At 40.9% G+C, this 23,097-nt stretch overlaps 1 protein-coding gene across 1 annotated transcript in view; it reads right to left on the bottom strand.

Moving 5' to 3' along the window:
- The window catches only part of plxnb2a.3 (plexin b2a, tandem duplicate 3), a 92,845-nt gene that overhangs the window by 51,393 nt on the left and 18,355 nt on the right, over nucleotides 1-23,097 (bottom strand). The window contains exon 2 of the mRNA XM_031859248.1: nucleotides 9,474-9,527. The gene's annotated coding sequence lies outside the window, so the exon portion shown is untranslated. The remainder of the gene's footprint in view (nucleotides 1-9,473; nucleotides 9,528-23,097) is intronic.

Here is a 23,097-nt window from a genome sequence, read left to right as displayed (position 1 = left end):
AGCTTGAAAACCGTAAAAAGACGATGAATATTCATCACGCGGGCTTTGGGGAGCGACCGCAACGCTCGCTGGACGATTATGAGGCACTCATGATATACTACGAAAAAAAGCCCCGAAATAAGACTGAAGATCGGAATAAGAAGAGCTGTGGTTTAAGTAACCCAAAGAGATTCAAGTCAAGTTGAGAGGAATCAACAGTTTCTTAAAAACAGATTCATTTACTTTTGAAGTATTTATCAGATGGATTTATGTGGTGGAAGAAGTACTCAGATTTACTTGAGTAAAAGTACTAATACCACTTTGTTACGAGCAAAAGTCCTTCCTTTAAAATGTTACTGAAGTAAAAAAGTAAAATCAGGAATATGTTATATAACGTATCTAATGTCTTAAAACGTTCTTTGTGTCTGTTACACAGTTTCATGCAAACAGTCCTTTCAAAATAAACTTCCGTCTTCACAGGAAACAACTCAGTTAGGTTTAGGCAACAAAACTACTTAGTTAGTTTAAGGAAATATATAATAGTTTGAGTAAAAACACTGAAGTACGTCAGTGAGGCCGTAAAGTGTCGTCACAGCTCGCAGTATTAACCGACGAATATTAGTGAACTAATGAATATTAGTTAATAAGAGACACGGATGAGCGGCTAGTTAGCTAGAGAGGCTAACGTTAGCATGTCCTTGTCCAGAGCGTTCAGCACATCTCCTCCTGTAGCTAGCGCTAGTTAGCTTGCTAATCCCACCCTGCTTTAATGCTACACTGCTTACACAAAATGAGCTGAACAAAGTTGTCACTAATCAGGCGGTAGCAATGTGTTTTCCTACGCTGTGACAAGAAGTGAATTATTAACTAATTAATACTTTCATTAAAGATTAATCTGCTGATTATTTTCTCCATATATTTATTGTTTTATTTGTAAAAATAGTCAGATATTGCGTCAGAATCGCCCAAAAACCATCACAATGTTTGTTCAGTCCAAACCTCAACACTCTTTAAAGTTAAGACGAGGAGAGCTACTTCTTAACAAAGAAAATAACATGAGGATTCTCAGATTTACACGAGTTTTCACTACATTTTCGGAGGGTTATTGTGCATTCTTCTCTCAGCTCAGCCTCACTGACCTTTCTTATTTCCACTCTGCTTCTCTTCAATGAGATTCAACAAACTGGCCGTGAATCCGTAAATGGCAAGAAAGAGGCGAAAAGGCCGTGTGTGCATGTTATTTAGATTTGAAGAATAAACTTTTGACAAATATTGTGTGCAAAGTGAGTTTCCACGTATTATTAACATGATTTATAGTAGAATAAATGCAGATTTTTGGTTGAATTTGTATAGAAATGAAGCAGACGGAGGACGGACACACTCAGCAGGTCCAGATTGGAGACAGGAACACCCTCTGCTCTCCGTCTGACCTCTACGCCAGGAAAAAACTAAACACATACACACACCGTCTCTGTCGGTCTCTCACACTCTCTCTCACACACACACACACACACACACACACACACACACACACACACACACACACACAATGAGTCATGTGCCAAGAGAGGCGGTGGAACAACAGCAGCCCCGTCCAGAGACAAAGACCCAGCACTTCATCTGTGTGCATTTAAATGCAGAGACTGGAGCACAAAGTCAAGAGGGACGAACGGCGTGAACGAGAGATTCATCCTTAAAAGCTGAAGGGTTTGGATATAATTGGGGCGTTTAAATGGAATAATGTTTTAAGGGATTGTTCTGTGCACAGTTGCCGAGGGAAACAGTTGTGAGCTGTGTTAACATTTGTGAGATTCCCCAGGCTAAACCATTGTTTTCATGCACTGAGCAGTTTAGATGTTTTGGTCTATTTCACTTCCATAACACGTCTTGATTCAGACTAGTGGAAAGAAAACATCCAAAATACACATTTAGGTGTTTATTTATAACTTCGTCTGTTTGTGTCTCTAGATTTCTACTAAATTCACTAAAAAAGTTACCATTACATAATGCTTCATTTGCATATTTAAACATAGCGTTTCAGAAAACGTGTAATACAAAAAACATTTGTCTTAATGTCAGTAATGAAGTGGTGAAGTTTCATGGTGATATCTATGAGTTCATGTTCTGACCCTATTCACACTTGTTTCTGCCATTTTCTTTTGCTTGAAAATGCCCCAAAACACACAATTTGTTGCCAAACAAGTAACTAAGACACACATTAAAACTAAAAAATGAAATGTTTTCTTTTTCTAAGTTGAAGTCTTTTCAACCCCGAACATCTGCACTCTGGTGTGATGTTCGTGCAAACCTTGTTGTGAAGTCACGGGTTCGAAGGATGACATTACACTTTCAAACTGCTGACATCGCATTTCTCCACAGAACTCATTAATGAGAAACATGGCGGCTCCCCCTCACACCGATTGCCAGTTTCACACTCGCGCTTTCTCGCTTTCTCACACTTGACAACAACCTTTAGTGACGAATGCATCAGTGAGCACAAACGCTTCAGCCGCTCACGTGTGTGGATCAGGTTTGTGTTCAGGTCAGCGAACCTTGTGGCCTTTTTTTGGCAAGAAACGGTAGAAAAGAGCTGAGGCGTAAATAACGACATTAATGACGGCTTCAGGGTCCTGGTGTTGTGCATGATGTTCTCGCTGTCTGGGACGCTTGAATAGAAGGAGATAAAACTGATTCTGTGTCGTGAAAGCGCGCCGAACACACGGACAATCAACAGAAATATCTTTTCTGCTTCTTTTAGTTCGCAGCTCTCGTTCTCGGGATAAATATGGTGCACCTTTGCAAAGGTAGTTCTCAAGTCGTGGGCGGTTTATTGTAATAAGTCCACATGTGACGTAAGAAGGGGAGACCTAAAGAACTGACGGGGTTGTTTCATTTCAGTTTGTGGGTTGGTACCAAATGCACTGAAAAAGTGATTTTATCATAATTTGTCCACTTTAAATGATAATAGTTGACGGTTGACTTTATTAAGATTGACTTTATGTTGCACACGATGTCCTAAAAAACGATATTTTAATCATCTTTAAGACTAAAATGATAAATGTGTGTTCAAGAACCGCGAAGAAGATAAATGAGCTCTTCTGTCAAAACAGATAATGAATGTTAGAACAATGCTGCTGCTGAAACTATAAGTCCTTTTTAAACATGGGATTTTAAAATGTGTAAATGGCTGTGTGGACGTGTGCATTAGTATGTGTGTGTGTGTGTGTGGAGGCTTATTTGTGTAGGATTTTAAGCAATTAGGACAGGAAACAGAGGCGCTGTTGCTTTGGCTTCCCTGTGGAATCAAGTTATGCACTGTCAACACACACACACACCCCACACACACTTCTTGACCCATTTCTCAAACAACACACCACCGCTCTGTTTGCATCCCTCCATCCCCTCTTTCTCCTCGTCGGCTGGAAGCAAAGCAGACCACTTCTGCTTTGTGTCATCAGATCTCACACACACACAGTTAATTAGTTTGTTTATGAGGCCAAAGGCATGCGGGGTAAAACCATTCCCTAAAATGCACTCTGTCTTTATGTAACTGGTGTAATGTACGGTGGCCCGGAGGGCTCAAACTTAATTCAGAAAACACGTGCAGATAGACGCAACAGAAGCAGACGAAGAAACATTTTCACCAATTTGAAGACGCACGCGAAGCATTTAGGAAAAGAAACGCTGCAGCGGGAGAAGCTCACATCACAATGGGAACTGTTTCCAGGGGGACACTAAAAAGTGACGCACGCGGCTCGGACACGGCTAGCATGCTATTTGGCACACTAAAAATGTATGTGAGATCTTTTAGTACGTCCAAAACCTGAGTAGGAAACCAAAAGTACGCAATGCAAAGTATTTCTGATGACATATTACAGTACGCAACACTACACGCCAACCGGCAAGTGACGAAGTAATCACAGTTCAGAGCAGAATTGTGATTTAAATGAGCAACTATCTCATTAAACAAGCAAAGAAGAGTTTGAACCTGATCAGATATTCCAGGATAACTTTCTTACTTAATACAGAGAACTATTGAGGTTGGGTCTCCAGCCCTTTTCTTTGTTGTGGAGTCAAGCTGTGGTGCAGTCCAAATGTACTTTACAGCAGAAGTAATTAGTCAAATAAATAAGAAAACACTGCCTCTTGAAGGCTTAAGGAATGAAGAGGAGATGACATGAGGAATGAAAACCAGGAGGACGGAGGAGGAGAGATAAATAGAGGGGGAGTTGAACAGAGCTGCACTGGTTTGTTTAAACAATCTGACAGGAAATGTTGGATCTGTGAGCTCTGATCAAGGCCACAAGACGGACCGGCTCTGTGGAAACTAAACCCCATGTCGGAGGAGGAATTTCTTTGTTTACGGAGGAATGTTTGGAGAGAGGTTAAATACAGAGGGCCGACAAATCTAAAGATACACCATCAAAAATGTGAAACTTCATTTACCTCCCTTTTCTCCCCCCCGATATCTCACCTCCATCGACTCCCACTTCTCTCTCCGTGAAAACTCCCGTCTCAGGATTTATGATGCAACATTATCGGTGATGTTCCTTTATTTCCCCGGAGAAGGTTGACTGAACACATACCCGACTGCACATCCTCTTAATACCACACATCTATAACTGGGAGATGTCAAATACAACCGCACTCCTCACATCCTGTTGGCCATTTAGACTCCAAGGAAGTCTCCATCTCTTAAATATCTTCTGGATTAATGCTTGTTTGAACTCTCGACGTTGCCACACTGCTTATGAAAGCTAACGGAGACGGCTATCCTTAGCATCACACAGCTAGCATGGCTAAAGATGACCGTGGAGTCTCTAGTGTCGTCTTCAACCAAAGAAATTATCAGTAGAACACTGAAAATGATTTAGTCCACAATCAATTCGTTGATTTAATCAACAGATCTGTAAAACTGAGTTTCTCCACAAAGAATCACATGAAAGAACAACTTTAAATCTTGAGATGTGCTCATAAGTTTCTTGGAAATTAGTTATGCAGCATGAAGAAAACCAAAAAACACAACTAATCCACTAAAAAGAGGGGAGGAGATATTATCTGGATTAATAATTTGGTCTATAAAATGTCTTGTTCTTGTTTGACCAACAGACAAAAACCCCAAAAATATTAAAGTCAAACTGAACAAATCTTCATATTTGAGAAGTTGGATCCATTTTCTGCCAACAGACTAATAGATTACATGAATACTTCTGAGCTCCTGACGTTCCCACACTGTTTATGAGCACTGCTATCGTTAGCGCTACGCAGCTAGCACGGCTAAAAGTCTCCTCTCGTGTTCTTCTAACTTGGATCTGCCCGCAAACTCCTCAAGAACCGCCTTTTGGTGGAAACCTTGGTGGATCAGGGTCGTATCAATTACGCTAAATGCAAAGAGCGAGGGGGGTGGGGGGGGGGGGGGGTTGTGAACTTCCAGCTGCTGCTGTTTGATTTCTCTTAATCTCTGACGTCTTATTTCTTAAAGGGCGACTACAATCCCTCACACCTCTCACTCCCACCCCGGGTCTTCTCCACGGAGCTTAATCGAGCAGAAATGCGATACACAAAGAATAATATATTCCTAAAAACACAGAATGGAAAAACTGCAGTGAAAAGACTCTCTGGCACAAACCCAAAGCAGCAGCAGCGAGAATCAGAAGTCTGCAACAGTAAAACATGAAATGCCAAAGCCGGCTAAGGACATAATGAAAAAGCTATTATCAGCGTGAGCTTTCATCAGCACCGCATTCAACCATGTTCAATGCGAACCGATTCTCCCGTCTCATGCTGTACCCAAGTGAATGCTGGGATGTAATGAAGGAGGTGAGATAAGAGACACAGATCACAGATCTTATATATTTAAATGTCTTTTTTTCAGCACCAGTTGAAGAAGTGCAGCAGCACATTTACGGGGTTTTCATTAAAACTATAAGTAATGGATATATTCCACTCATTAGAAGAGTCTTTGTATATATATATATACACACACACACTTTGTATTATTACCTCCTCTTCGTCTCTCTCTCTTCCTCATCCTTCTCCTCCTGCTTTGTCTAATTCTTGACGTTTTTATTCTCGATCCATCCGTCACCTCCAGCGTGTCTGAATTCAAATGCCCACGCTTCATACAATATTCAATTGGACATTGAATTATGTATAATATGATAGAATATTCAAGCTGTATCCGGTATCTATATCAAGGTATAATGAGGAGTTTGCACTGTGCATCAAACTGCAATAGAATCCGAGACGTAATGTGAGGCTCCGTTGATTTTAAATACTTTGTAGATACTTCTCTGGTAATGTGAAAGCAAATCATATCATTATTTACGTACAGCTCAGCAAGCAACAATTTCAATGAATTACTGCGACACGATATTTACAAAGACTTACGACCATGTAGATTCATTCCGTTATGATAACTAACTAACTAATGCTCAACACAGCAGCAGTTCTGGCCTAAATATAAGATGTTGAGTGTCTACGTCCCTGAATCTACCAACATCGTGTGTCTTTAAATGTTGTTTGCTTGATCTCTGTGATGGGACGTGTTGCAAAGGTGTTGTGTGACGTGTTCTTCTGCCACCAAAACCCGTATTCAACATGTCACAATGAAGAGCTGCAACATGCAAACTAAACGTGACGTTGACGTTGTAATGGTAGTATTTTATGTTTTACAAAAGAAAAGACTTCAAAGTTAAAGGACTTATGTTTGGAGCGATAAGTCAATTTCAAAACTAGCGTTTGTCATCTTCAGAAAGTCCAGAAACGCATTATTATTTAGTTTTTATAGTTTCAGTCGTTATTAACGGACTTCTGTGATTGTTTTGATGAGTACAGCTTCATCATAACTAATGATAGACATAATGATGTAAAGGAATAGGAGAGTCTTCGTCTTTCTTTATGAATCCAGAAAAGGTTTTCCATCGAATGGCTTTAAGGATGTGCAGAAAAGATTCCTTCCAGCCCAGAAAACACTGTTTTTAGTAATAGTTTATCAAAAGATAGTAGTTTGTATTTCCGTGTGCACACGAGTGGGCACAGGACACTCACAGAATGCTGCAGCGGGATTTACAGAAAGCTTTTCAGACGTTTTATCACATTTTATTTCTTCTTTCGTTGGACATTCGTCAAAGTCAGTTTGAACCGATTTGCTTTTATTTCCTGCCACTCATAGGAAACCTTTAGATTTCACCACTTCTGTCGGTTTAACGATCTCTTTCATCCATCTCTGCTACAGACGCGTCATTTTCACCGATTCTAAAACGCAGAGCGTCCAATCTTTGTACCGCCACACAATCACTCCTGCAGGGAGAGTTTGGAGTGCATATGAAATGGGAAATGCTTTTTGGACTGTGAGAACATGAAGTGGTAGAATAAAGGCATAATGGAGGTTTTACAACAGTGCATGTGAAGATACTTGTGCTGGATCTCAGTGTTTGAAGATTGTTCCATTTTATTATAACAATATATTTGTTTGCCATCTTTCATCCACAATCCCCGCTGTGTGACAACAGCTCAACAATCGAATGTATTCTCTACACATCATTACTAACGTGGGGAAGGTGTGAGGATCCAGCCGGAGGAAACTAACGATGGTGAGGAACTCTTGAGTTGTGTGCAGTCGTCCTTCTAAATGTGCAATAATTCAGTGCGCGTCTTCTCGGTCTGCTGGACCAAATAACCATCCACAGCAGTGTGCATGTTCACAAAATGACAACCTAAAGCTGCAACACTCAATCTGCATGTGAGCCTTTAGAGACGAGACTTTTCTGGAGCAGGAGAGGAAGTGCTGAGGAGACCCAGTCTTCTCCAGTGTGCGAGTGGAGCACACGTTTTTTTGGAGCCAGCCTTCACAGCTGCAGCTCCCCTCTGAGACGCCACAAACACCCACACAGAAGTAAAGATGCAAACACACTGAACTTCCTGCTACAAGAATTACACCAGAGTTTTCCTGCACAGCTCCCACAGGAAAGTGGGAGAGTGTGTGTGTGTGTGTGTGTGTGTGTGTGTGTGTGTGTGTGTGTTATGCTAAAGGTTTGAGAAGTTTTTTCTCAAAACTTGCAAAACTTGTTTCTCATTGGAATGAAGAAAGTAGATATGAAGATGCAGACAGTAGAAGTGGGTTGGATGGAAAATAACATTTCAACTTATTTAAATTATTTCAGTGAGCTTAGTCGTGTGAGAAGAAGTAGTACGGCTACTAATGACGGAGTGATTTAGTTGTTAAGTCTATGGAATGTCACAAATAATAACAGATTTCCATTAAAACCATCGCACAACATTCTTAATTGAGCCCAAACATCCAAACCAAAATTTGCCAAAATCAATGCAATGCAAAATTACTAATATTGCTAATAATGTCTGGCACAATATGATTTTGATTGAACTAAATTGACAGGCTTGCGATCAATATCATACGCCATGTCAGTACATTTAAATAAAGTGACAGAAAGCAACTCAAATATGATTTTGACAATGTTATGTTTGGGCTCTGCAAGAAGAAATGGTGTGAATTTCAAAATAAAGTTGCATGTTAAACTTTGCATCGATGATATTGGACGGCTGAATCGATATGTTGATCCAGATCGATGTAGCGCTGCACCGTAATAAACAAGATTACAAAATGAACCGGACATGAAGTGACGCCTTTCGGTACTTTTGGTTGATATCAAAAAGCATATTGAGGTTTGATTTTCAGCCCAAACAGGAACTCCTCTAGCTCAAAGTAAACCAGCTGAGTGAGACTTTCCAGTCCAACTAGTTTACACTTCATGTAGGAAACAGCAGATACCATAACGTCGTTAAATATACAATGTTAATTATTAATATCCAGCCTGTGATTGTACCAAAGACTGTTTGTCTAAAACATCAGCACAGATCCAAAAATGCTTTATTTTTTACAGCTGAACTACTTCCTGTATCAGTGATTTTATCAGACATGCTTTCCTGTTTGCTCTTTATCAGCCTCCCATGTGTTCACACACACACACACACACACACACACACACACACACACACACACACCAAGGCTTCACACTCGAGAAATAACGTGCGTTTATGTGCGTTATAAAAGGCCAAATAATTAGGTAACGGCTCTGCAACGCTATGTGTTGACACAGCAACTCCAGTTTAATGAACCGGTTTTATGGGAATTTTATACGACGATAGAAAGAAAAGCAGGAGGCCTTTGTATGAGCTGAGGAATTTAACAATAAAACAACACGCCATGCTAACTGCCCCATGAGGCTGAAACACTTATTACACAACAGAAAACTGACGAGAAAAAGTCGTCGGATGGATGAAAAAATAGACACGCGTCTTTATTATGCCACCTATAGGGCAAATAAAACACCTGAAGTTCAGCGTGAGTTTGGTGCCAGGGAAGGGGCCATGTTTCCAAAATCAAAGGTTCTGAGCCATTGAAAGCTGATTCAAAAAGTAAGATTAGAGAAGACGCGAGTAGAGAAGAGTCGAGGTGATGATTGCTCCCTTACCTGTTCAGTGCTCAGGCCCGCTGACTTCTGATGACATGCACCTCCTCTCCTCTCCTACACAAAACACAAACGTTACATTCGTTATTTAGCAGTTTGGTTACATTTCGATTAACTCTGATTTCATGCAAATAAAGTAATGAATTAAAATGTATTTGAACTTCATCGTAACAGGAGGACCTTCAGCAATTTCCCTCAATGTACATCTTCAAACTGCACAAAGGTCTTTCTCAACAGCAACACACTCGGGGCTGATGAAACCTGTTTTAACAGCTGCTGCTGGGTGAAATCCTCAGGACGTTAGCTTTAGCTTCAATCTGAGGATCCTCCCTCGAGGTTTTAGAAGCGTTTCATCAGCCCGAGCGGCCAATTAGATTTAAAACATGGAAAAGAACAAAAAAAATCTGAAGTCATGAGCTACAAACTGCCTTTTGAAGGAAGGTTAATTATGCAGAGAAACAGCTAAAAACTGAGATGAGTGGAAGTGAACTTTAGAGGAGACGACTCACACACACACACACACACACACACACACACACACACACACACACACACATACACACACGCACTAATTACACTTAATGGAGGAAACACTAAGCTTTCAACTTTTTTCAATGACTCAGCCTAATCAGACTTCAGTGTTCCATGTAATCTGGACCAGACTAATCAACCACCTACGCTGCCAATCAGCCGTGACTCAGAACACTTAACTCCCCAGTCTGGCAGGAGGATCAACCTCAGATTATCACAGTATCTTAATACTTCACGGTTACCATAGATTAGAACCGATTTAATGGTGTTAGTGGTACGGTCATCTTAATCCGACTTCTGATAATGTAGTACCAATTTGCATCACGTGTCATTCAATATTATATTAACTTAAAAGGCAACAGCAAATAGTAAAAATTAAGAACTTTGGCAAGATGCAGCTTCTGAAAAGTGAAGCCGATGCGTCATGTGTTAAAGCTGCATACTCTCTAGTGTCCACCAGGGGGCGACTCCTCTGGTTGTATAGAAGTCCATGAGAAAATGACTTCTTCAGAGAATTATTCTGCTTCCACCTATAAGCTCCACCTACAAAAATACGCCATCAGGTTTACTAAAAGAGAAGCAGTTTATTAGGGTGAACCCGTCCGAGAAAATCATTAATAGAGAGGCAAAGTCACGCCGCTTCCAATGTTCCCCCAAAGGATTTTTTTGGGTAAAACTGTGCGCAGTAGTCAAAGGCGTAAGATGAATATTTTTTGATCATGTTTTATTTTTGTGCCATATGATGTTTGTCAATATAAAAGATAATTTTGCAAGTCAAGAAAGTCGCATTTTGTCATGGTAGCATTTTGTTCAGTGAACTACATCTCTCTTCTCACATTATGAACGTCACCAACACCAACACGGGTGTTAGCTTAGCTTGCTAGCTAGCTAGCGTAGTTCCAAATGTGACGTCATCTCACCGGATGCGTTTAATCCAGCGACTATTTTTATGAGCCAAGAAACGAAAGACACCGGCATCGTAGTTTCGGACACAGACGTCACTTTCATGACTTTCTAACTACATATTTGTACAGTCTTCTATGTCAACAGTTCTAGGACGAAATTCTTGACACTATCTTTTGAATTGATCACCAACATATGTGTAATTTATGGCACAATTCAAATAGAATCAAAAAAGTTATTTGTATCTCGCCGTTGACTGCCGTACATATTTTTTCCGAAATAAAGTCCCATGGTGGTCCACTGGAAGGGGCGGGGCTTTGTGATGTAGAAGTGCACTCAGGGTGTGGCCGGGGCACTATGACATCAGAGTTGAGCGTTTCACCCAGAAGAGCTGAGTGAAACGGAGACTCTCCAGCTCGGTGTTAAGTTACTCTGGAGAACACTGGAGTTCAGAAAAGCCCCGGTGGCTGGAAATCCAATAAAAGGAGTTAACGCCTGCCTTCTTAGAATCGCCCTCGCCTGTAATATCGATGCGTGTATCAAATGACGACGCTGCTGAGAAGAGAAGTACCAAGAGTGTTAAGAAATGGGAGTGAAGTAAACGTGTACGGCTACAGGAACACCAGAGAAGAAACATTATACGCAGAGGAAAACAAAAAATAGCAAGAGGATGATTAAGGGAAAAAGATTTAGCTTCAACATGTTGCAAACTGAAACCTGCAAATACTGTAAACGCACTCACACACACATTCACCTGCGCTGTATGACAGATGGAGAACGAGCGCTGAACGCTGTGATGTGATTTGCAGGTTGATGTGTTTTTTGCCGGCGGAGTATTTCATGCTAGTTTATTAGACTTTGAGTCTTTTAAAACACACACACACACACACACACACACACAGAGGGAGGAGAGGAGCCTTGTAAATCAGTTTTGCTGGCTGCTTCTTATCTGAGAAATGCCAGCTATGAGAGCAGAGAGGCACAGTGAGCTGAAAGCTGTGCAGCCGAGCTTCCTTCTCCCTTTTTAATGACTCGCATGGACTCGCTGCCTCATTGAACAGTTGGAGGAGGCGAGCGACTGCCAGGTTGAGGTAAGGGACGCGTCACAGGGTGCAATTAGTGATGAAACACTGTGAAACAACACTGGGTGCTTAGCTAGTGTTTGAACGTGGATGACACTGTTGCATAGCCAGCTATGTTGTCACTAAACTGGTCCGACTTGTTATCTGTTGACAGATAGTAGTCGGTGTCAACAGCTCTCCATATTGACCTGAGCATTACGTCACTGTTTTTAATGCGATCTCATCAGGGCGGCAACCTCCGGTTCTAAAAAGTGAAGCCAATACAGAAGTGAGTTAAAGCTGCATTCTCTCTAGTGACCACCAGGGGGCGACTCCTCTGGTTGTATAGAAGTCTATGAGAAAATGACTCTACTTCTCTCTTGATTTATTACCTCAGTAAACATTGTAAACATGAGTTTATGGTCTCAATCTCTAGTTCCAAGTCTTCTTCAATACAGCATGATGTTCATTTAGTACATTATGGTCCATTTAGAGTCAAACAGACCATAAAGCAGGGGATGCTTTAGGGCGGGGCTACACGGTGATTGACAGGTCTCTACCAGAGACGTATACGGCGTCTCTATGTCACTCCTCCTCAGTCCAGATATGGTCACTTCCTGTTCACTTATGGTCACTTCCTGTTGCAAAAAGTCAAGATGGCGACAACCAAAACGCCAAACTCGAGGCTTCAAAACATCAGTCCACAAACCAACGGGTGACGTCACGTCGACTACGTCCACTTCTTACATACAGTCGCTGATTCTAATGCAACATGTTGATAAAGCATGCGTGATGAGTTGCCTTCCACTGCCAGGCCGCAAATTTAACTTTTTATTTCATTGAGGTTTGGCAAGACTCTCCATAAACACAGCAGGTGACAGACGTCCTTTTTAAGTAAGCTGTGCGATGGATGATGGACCGTTTCTTTTTGCACTCAAATGTCAGCATTGAACTCTTTTGGCACAAACTTGGATGAATACCTTTCTCCTCAAGCAGTCAGCTCTGTGCTTCGACATTTCTGAAGTATAAAATCATGGCAGCGGTTTTGGAAACTGTCAGATTTCTCTACCAGAAAGAACAAATTTGATACAAGAAAAACAGTTTATTATGTAGTTATTTCACGTCTATAAATAAAGTAAGGTGCCAGTGCTAAATACATATAACATATATTGATCTGGGCAGACATGGAGGAGGAGGCAGAGCAGCAAACCCAAGATGTGAAGGAACTCTGATTACGTGATGGACATTTTGTTTTGTCAGCTTTTTTAAATGAAAGATGAGCAAATCCAGCTGGATAAGTTGAGTCTTTTTCTCTTTTAATATACTCTAAAATACACATTTGATCTTTATATTGGACCAACTGATTTATTAAAACCTACAACACTTGAAATCATTGTTCTTTACCGTTTTGAGTCTTTGTTGTTTTTGTTTGGAAGTTCCAAATGAAAGATAAATAACCAAATGTGATGAAGCAACGTATCTTCGTACAATGGTTCGTATAATATCTTACAAAGATGTGCGTCCAGCAACACGTGTCAATTTTCGCTCGATACATGTTTACAGTCCTTTCAAAATAAACCTCCGTCTTCACAGGAAACAACTTAGTTAGGTTCAATAAAAGATGGTGAAATATTTAGTTAGGTTTAATAAAAGATGGTGAAATATTTAGTTAGGTTTAATAAAAGATGGTGAAATATTTAGTTAGGTTTAATAAAAGATGGTGAAATATTTAGTTAGGTTTAATAAAAGATCGTCGTTAAAATGGGTTAAAATAACCACGGACGTTACTGAATTACACAAGTTACGACAAATAACTCAACGTTAACTTCTTGTTTTAAACGGGGAACGAACAGCGGTCTCCTGGGTGGGAGATCTGTGTTTGTTGGCCATATCAACCACCCAAAGCACAAATTATACAAACAAATGTCAGCTGCAGACCTCGTCCAGACATCCAGAGACACTCCTCAAACTCCTGCAGCATAACCCAGCTCTCACTGTTAATCTGCTTGTTCCAAACACTCCCCAACATGCTGAAACACTTCCACGCTGGACGCGCTGCAGCTTCACATTCAGTGATTCACTGCAGGTGTTTTGTAACTTGTGCTCACAAGAATTAAAGTAGAGTTTTCTCCTTTTAAACACAAACCATCAGCTGCTGACAGTGTTGAAATGAACAAGCTTTTCTGCCTGCCAACATTTCCAAAGGGATCCGCCTTATCTTAAAGACATTATTGTTGTAAGAGTGCAGCTCACAAACAAACTAAAAACAGACACTCTGAAGTTGTAATAATCAAAGGTTTTGAATTGAGGATTAATTAACGATGCCGTTTTTTTCTTTAAGCCAAATATGTTGTGTTTCAGAATTAAAATCTTTTCTTTTTTTGCTCCCAAACAATCTTAAACCCTCGTCCTCCCATCGTCTATCTGGTCCCTGCCCTCTTGTTTTTCTCTCTGAAAATCTCTCCTTCACAGCCTCAGTGTTACAGCTAAGACTCTGTGGTTAATCCACTGTGGCATGTAAAGGCTTTACACACACACACACACACACAGGTCTGTGCCTGCAGTGGAAGCCCTGCAGACATGGGATTTCCTTTCACATCCAATTTAGACGAAAGAAACTTGGTGAAAAGAGCATGGAAAAGATAAGCAGCGCACACACACACACACACACACACACACACACACACACGTAAATATCATACCAACATCACACGCAAACATCAACAGCCCAAACACAATGTTAACGTGATATAACATGCAGCTTAAACCTCTCAAAGAGACATCAACTGTACACAACAGAAAACGACCACCCTCCAGCCCCCAACACACACACACACACACACACACACTCCTTTGTAGGAGCATGCAGACAGAAATGTGTTTGGACGCAATTACAATGTGGAGTCTGAACAGCATCCGATTAAAATCCAGAGGTTTTATGGAAGGCCTTTGAAGAGCTCTGAGAGCAGCAGCTCATCCTGGTTCAGCAAAAACCAGACTGCACCACACACACACACACACACACGCCAAATTCTTTCTGGTTCACCACTCTTCCAGTGCCAGAATGCAAAACTGTGATTTCATTACGAACACACTGCCAGACGTGCTGATATTCAGCCAGCTGTCATGTAATGTGACAATACTGACGATCACGCTCTGCATAATCTGACACTTCAACTTTCCTCCTCACTCTTCAGTTGTCTGACGTGTCCAAACACAACGGTTTGTGTGACATCTTACTCCAGAGGTCCAGCAACACCTGTCATTTTGCACTTGTTGCATGCATACTTTCAATATATTATGTGCAATGTAACTCATTACTTTTCAATATCATTGATAGTAATGAATGCACTATTACAGTGCATTCATTCTTCGTAGGTATAGCTAGGACCATTGCATGAGAACAGCCTGTACATGAACATGCTTGATGGACTGCAGCGGCTCTAAAAGTCTCCAAAAACAACAAGTCATTTGCAACAAAGCCTGGAAATGTGGCAGTAATATTCTCCTTAACTGTAGCTGGTGTGGTTTTTTTATTGTGATCTTTCAGATAGTTGAGGGTGGAGAAAACAGGGGAAATATGAAAGGGTAAGACAAATGATATGCAACGCAGATACCAGGATGGTATCAGGACCCAGGATATTGTGACCACATGGACTGAGCTGGAGGCCCCCAGCAGTACACCGCATCATTAAATCAATGTCCTCTCTGTTGCAGTGCTGTGAGGAAACCAGAGCTCTGAAATAAAAACTTAAAGCTGCACTAACCAATGCTTTTATTCAGACAAAATATTATAGTGCGATGTGAAAGGGGTTGTTGTGCTCAGAGTGACCACAGAGTATTAACAACGCTGCAACGCTTGTTGTGTTGTTGGGCGCCAGAATAGAAGATATTGCATACCTTTGAGATGACAAACCGATTTGAGGCTCTAGCGAGCTCCAGTATTGGCAAAGCATTTCAGAGATGGAGAGAAAATGTTGCTGATCCTTTAGCTTAGCCTTCTGCTAACTAAAGCCATCACGGCTGCTGCATCAGAGCGTTGAGATAGGCTGAACTATTAGGGAAATGGAGAAAAAATGTCGCTAATAGGTTAAAGTACTGGAGAAATGGCGAAAAAATGTTGCCAATAGGCTGGTCCAATATGATGATTTGCTGCTTTTCGTCGTCAGACAGTGTTCAGTCACACAGATTACTGGTGCCGTGTTGAGAGAACATAATGCACCCTCACAACCTTTACTGGCGTATCAGTCATACGGTCTCATGTTCACATGAAGAGTGTATGGGCAGGAAGCAAACGTAATTACCCTTGTCAAGAACTTTCCAGAAGGTGCTATTGATTTTCTATGATGCTGAAAATGTCTAACAAGTTTATGCTTAGAGGGGCGAGTGGGAAAGTAGAAATGTAGAAATGAAAAGGGAAATACAACACAATTCCTGTTTTCCACGTCTGATATGATGGATACAGCTCAGTTTGATGTATAACATTGATTTGGATTTGAGATTATAAACACTACTCTAGTTCTCTGTGGGGAGATGTTCAAAAAACTGATTCTTGGCATTTCATTTAACCAGAATTTAAGGGCAGAAAATGTTATATTTGTGGTTGTAGTAGCAGTTACCACAGTAGAAACACCAAATACTTTAGTTGTACTTAGATTTTTCTTTAGGTGATGCTTGCCTCGTAATTGAAATTGCTGTTGTATAGTTTCTACTTCTATTCTTATGTTTCTTTATACTTATTTTACTTACTACTTATTCTTGCTTTCCTCTATTCATTTGTACTTATCTCGTGCTGCACGTCCACACTGGGGATCGATAAAGAAGATCTCTTACCTTAGTAAAAACTTAAATGTCTATCCCTTTTATATACTGTAGCTTTTGACACGGCCAAAAAAAAGCCAGAACCCATGAAATACACATATACACACAAAACGTGTATCATTGTGTGACTGTGAATCAGATAAGTTACTGACACAAATATTTGTAGGCATTCATACAGGAAATGAGAAACGTATAAATAGATGCTTTCTGCTGACCGTCTGCAGTGACTCACACAATTTGTCTCGTCAGGAGAATCAAAAATGCACGGGCAGAAATTTGTGGTCTATTACGAAGCACATTTTTTTGCAATGGTCACTCAAAAAACACAGAAAAACAGTCACCTTATAATATTATGAGTGTCTGGCATTAAAAGGAACATTTATACGTCTTTGCAGTGTTATTAATTCCTTATTTCACAGCTGACACAGCTGATACAAAACAACCCAGTCTGTAAAAAACGGTTTTAAATGATAAAATTCCCTTTAACGAGACGGAAATAGTGATAAGAAAGTCCTGGATTTGTCTCATAAGAAAGCTACAATTTACAAAACCGCTGCTCTAAATACCACAACATTGATCTACAGTCCTCTGTGACCATGAGGAGTACTTGACTATTCAGTGGAGGTTCACCGAGGGGTGAACTTGAAGAAAGTAGAGGAAAGTCAGCCGAGTTCCATCTTTCAACCCTGAAACCAAATCTGAAAGAAAAGAAATCTTTAAATCCAATCTAATCATTTAAGTTAGACGGACATATTCTGTATCTGCTCTTTGACACCCTCTCAGAAGTTGGAATTTAGTGACTTCTCTAAACATTTAATCTTTCTGACATTAATAAGTGTTTTGTTCCGATCTTAATGTATTCTTGAAGGTTAGCGGAGGGTTCACAAGGTTCTCTGATGTCAGTAAACACAGTTTGACACAATAACAAGACGGATCAGGGACACGGAGAGCATTTCCTGTAAACACTCAGCTACATGGTGTCTACACCAGATTCACCTTATTATCTAAGAGATAGTTCACATTGCTTTATGTGGTCCGGCAATGAAAGAAGCGATGACATTCACATCGTCCCAGGATTCAGAGAACATACAGCTCGGCCAACAAATTGTAAGAAATTGTGAGTGAAAGAAGCCAAATGTGGCAACTGTGTGCAAGATAATGAAAAATGATTTCTTGTTGCTCTAAATGAATGGTTTCAAAGGTGTTCCAGACTACTACAAATAAATTAACAACACAGTTACATGCGACAATCACACAGCTAAAGTACATTTTGGGATTTCAATTAGAAACTGCTATCGTTCTTTGGCTCAGGGGTTAGCCATCGTGCTACCGGGGTTAGCCGTAGTGCTACCGGGGTTAGCCGTCGTGCTACCGGGGTTAGCCGTCGTGCTACCGGGGTTAGCCGTCGTGCTACCGGGGTTAGCCGTCGTGCTACCGGGTTAAACATCGTGTCACCGGGTTAGCCTTTGTGCTACCCGGTTAGACGTCGTGCTACCGGGTTAAACGAAAATTCAGAGGATAATTTAAGATATTACAATTCATCCTGATAGGGACAGAAATGTCTGAACCAAATTCCAAATTTAATGGCAATCCATCTAATAGTTTCTAATATTTTAGTCCGAAACCTACTGACACTGCATCCCTATAGCTAAAAATGTAAGACATAAAACCTGAATAATAAATAGACGATAGTTCTTGTGGAAGTTTGTTTTAGCTCTGTGAAGCAGCTAAATGCAGCATCTCCATTTTTAAACACAATATTAGATACGTTCTGAATCTACAGGCAATAACAACAATACACAAACATTATTTTGTTTATGTCTATAATTAACCTTCTATGACTCATTATAAAACTCCTACATCGTTATCATGGAGCACTGCAACCAACAATCTACAGAGGACACGCATCTCTTTGGTCTCTGGCTGCATAATGAATACATTCTTTAAAAGTCTTGGCGTACTCTTTAAAGAAAGACACCAAAAGATTTCCAAATCAATAAGAAGCCCAGTTTGATTAGTTTCCACAGAGCAGATCACTAGCAACCCACTCCGGATCAATGGCAAACTCCTGGAAGAGCTTCTTTTCTTTGATGATGAAGAAACAAATCAACATGCCACTGAACATCCCTCCCCTGTGTTAGCCACTGGCAAACAGTTGCATGCCAACGTTGTCTTTGTGTTGCCGACATTAGAATTAACCCAAGTCGTATCCTGAGGCGGAGAAACAAGGATTTCTACGTACAAAGACGATTCTCTCTGAACACATGAAAGCAGAAATGTTGAAGTAGTAATAAGAAGCGTGTCAGCGAACCTTAATTCCTGAACCACACTGATGCGCTCACCACACAGTATGGTGAGCATTTTTAAAAAGCATCTGATTCTGCTGTTTGTGCTTTTATGCATCATGAAGTCCACTGAGAGAGAGAAAAATAGCAAATCCTGTAATAAACAAAGTCTGAGCAAGAAGGCTGGAATGAGTCAGCAGAGGTTAGGAGCTTCAAAATGGAGAAGAAAGAAATATTTACGTGATACGACTCTTGTGCACCTTACAGCACAAATCCTCAGAGGAGTAAACACATACAGCGGGTAGACCTGGACCACAACTGTAAATGCTACCTGCATTTTACAATATAATACTCAAAACTAAAAAACAAAGGATGAAGCTCTTGCTATCCGACTACTTTTTAGTGATGTGTCCATGTTGCCAGATCTCAGCAATTAACTAGTACTTCAAAAAGGAATCGTCCTTTAAATTCTGCTCATTTCAAACAGCTTCCTGCATCGTCCCTGCAGCAGAGACGAATCCCCGCGTCACGAAAGAAAGACATGTAGACAGACGAAGCAAGGAATCACAGAAGCAGGTTCCTGCAGAGCTCATTTCTCCTTTGCAGCGGTACAGCGTCTGTTCTTAATCAACTGCTGCCATGTCAAACCAGAGCCATGCATTGTTCCTCAGAGAGCACGGGGGCTTTCCCTCTTCCTCATGTACTGTAAGAGGGCCGGACTCTGTCCAGAAGGAGTGGAGGCCACAAACACCCAAGATGATGAAACGAGGTTGGGAAACGAGCAGGAAGACGGCCGTTCACACTGCAACACGGAATAAACTCTGCGTGGAGGAGACCTTCTGAGTTCTGCATTATTGTGATTTATAATCTGTCAGCAGAATCATGTTGTAATTATAAAATGACTGTGGTTTGACTTTGTGTTCTTTAGATTGATTTTAACTTTCTGATGCAGTTCAATGAATAAATATCAGTTATTTGTTTTTTCTTTTTGCCGACAAACCCCATGAAAAGCCATTGGTTCCTACTGATGACGTAACAGGAGGATATAGTGCATGTGTCGGGGACTATTTTCAGCGGCGGATTAATACACATTTGTTGCTCTAGTGAGGTGAATGTGGGATTGAGACAAAATAAACTACAGTGAGGCTCATTGATGTGTTTTTAATAGTTTTTTGGCAACAATGGAGCTCTGTGGCACAGAGGAATACATGTATATCAGATATAAAAGATGTTTACTTAGTCTTTTATTGTCTGATCAATAAACATTCTGCCAATTTTAGACTGAATTCTATCCAGAAAACATTTGAGAAGTTTGCTTTTGCTTGTTACATGCTTGTTTTTATTTTCTATTTCTCTTCGCTCTTAAATTCTTGCCTTGTTGCTGAAACGTCTTTTATAAATAAACTTGCCTTGAACACCTTTATCATTCACTTACTTCATATTTTTAACAAATATATCGACCATAAAAACCCCAAAACACTGAGACTAAGCACAGTACTGAGCTCAGCCTCAGAGCGTCTGGTAGAAAAGCACCGACACAATATTACTGATGTTGGTCCTCCGTTCCGTTAACAAAGGGAACCTCAGAAACCCGTCAACACCGTCTGACCTCTGGGTTTATGACTCCTGTTTTACAAGGGAACACTTGTACGAGTATTATCCGGGAGACAAAGCTACCGCGGAGGACAGGGAGGACGATCACTGGGGGACGTCGGAGGGTCGTGACTCTTGACCCCGACAATGAGCCAACTGGTGAGGACGAAGTCAAAGGTTAACGGGAGAAAGTGTCTGTGCCTAAAAGCTCTTCAAATCCAAAGAAGTGTGTTTGATATGTTAAAAATCTGGTAGAACATTTTACTGCTTATGTTAGGAAGCTACTACGACATTACGAGACACTTTACATGTAAAGCATTACAATCAACTAAAGTTTACTTCCTGTTGAAGGTAGCCGAGTAATCGATTGGTAGATCAACAGGACAGTTCCAAATATCTTTGGCTGCCAGCTTCTCAAATGTTAGCCTTTGGTGCCGTTCTTGGTTTTACATCATTTTAAATGAAACACATTTGGGTTTTGGACTGTTGGTCGGACAAAGCAAGACATTTAAAGACTGTATATCTTTAGGGTGGGGCTTACTGTGATTGACAGGTCGCTGCCACTACCAGAGCATCCAAATATCGTAATTTCCGATTATCGGCTCCAAAAAAAAAAAACAAGATGGCGACGGCCAAATCGCCGAACTCGATGCTTCAAAACATCAGTCCACAAACCAACAGGTGACGTCACAACGACTACGTCCACTTCTTATAAACAGTCTGTGGCTGCAACACAAGCTGTTTACACATTACAGCCTATTAGTGTCTAGAAAGAGGGCGGAAGCTATTTTTGGGTTGAGACACACCTGGCAGAGGTGTGTGTGTGTGTGTATATATATATATATATATACACACACACATATACATATATACACACACACACTCTACTGAGTGCACTTTTCTAGTTAGTACAGTCAGACACTCAGAAATGTTCTGCCATGCAGAAGATATCTATTTTTTAAAAAAGCCAAAAGAGACTCATTAACGTTAAAAAATGTAGCTTTTATTTGCTTCGTTTGTGGGCGAGTGACTCATTTGTTTCCATGAAACTATAAAATCTTGGCTAAGCACACATCGGAGAATCAACCATCTGCAGTTACAGGTTTGGTTCTGCACAATCTCTCTCACTCTCACTCACACACACACACACACACACACACACACCTGTATGTATGGAGGGACAGAAATACATATGCAGTGGAGCAATCAGAAATGTAGCTTATTTCCATAATGAGGTTCAGGAGGTGAAACAAAGTCCCATCCGTCGTCTCTTCATCTCTCCCCGTGTCTCCGTTGGTGGTCTTATTAAATCCTCTCCGTCTCCGCGACCTCGCCTTCCCTCCAGCCGTTCACAAACTCATTAGACTGCTGGAAGACTCACGAGCACAATACCTCTATTCAATCCGTCTCTCGGGTTTGTCAATCTGCCTCCCAAGCTTTTATTTTTTAAACCATATCTCAACGCGCCGCCGAACATTTTTAATATCAAATAATCAATCTCGATCTATCAGGAGCAACGGAGAGAGATGCTTAATGAGGGAGGAGTTGATTTGGAGCTGATTATGCAATCTGACACCGGAGAGGTTAGAATAAAAAATTAATATCTGTGAATCCCTCTTTTGTGCGCTACCTGTTCCTAAATCAATCTTCTTGACTGCCATCCTGAGATCTATTATTCCTTCTGCCTCGTACCGGAGGTAACGTGGTGTCTGATGAATCCCAGTTCGACACGACTAAACTTCATTAACTGAAAAGCGTGCGGCTGATTTTTCATAACAAACGAGTCCCGAATATTAAAGCCTACCTTCGGGGAGTGGACCAGAGGATATCAACACTCTCCGTGCTTAGACGCTAAGCCTGAACATCGTCTCCTTAGTGGGACTCCAGATAAGGATGCAGCCTTTGATGGAGCTACTTCTTGGTTTAGAGATTTAAGGTTTTTCCTCTCACACGTCTGTTATTGAAGCCTTGAACCCCACGGAAGTTTCCTTATGACCAAATAAAGCCATTAATATAATTATGGATCTATAAAAGAGACGATGTTTAGTAGTGGTGGTGCAGACCTCCACTACGGCCACGCCCTACCATGGTGATTCACTTCTGTATCGGCCCCCCGATGGGCTCAACATGTAATGGGTCCTTCCTTGTCCTGAGCTTGATCCTTCAACCACGTTTCATGAAAATCTGGCCTGCAGTTTTCTGACAATACTGCTGACAAACAGACAAACAGTAAAGATATTCCCTTTGCTACCATCAACTACTTCTATCAAAGCCTCATATTTAAGAAGCTGGAAACTGTTTATTCAATTATGAAAATAGTTGCAGATTAGTTGTCCTTTCTTCAGGTTTGGGCTGAGTCAGAAACACAGAGAACTCACAATCTGGAGCTCTGCTTTGTAAAGAATGACAGTTTCCAGGCAGGGACACATCATA

This window comes from Anarrhichthys ocellatus, unplaced genomic scaffold (genome assembly GCF_004355925.1).
Source record: "Anarrhichthys ocellatus isolate YVR2014 unplaced genomic scaffold, GSC_Weel_1.0 scaffold21, whole genome shotgun sequence".
Taxonomy (NCBI): Eukaryota; Metazoa; Chordata; class Actinopteri; order Perciformes; family Anarhichadidae; genus Anarrhichthys; species Anarrhichthys ocellatus.
Note: the sequence above shows the minus strand (reverse complement) of the source record. Positions and strands in the feature narration are given on the sequence as shown.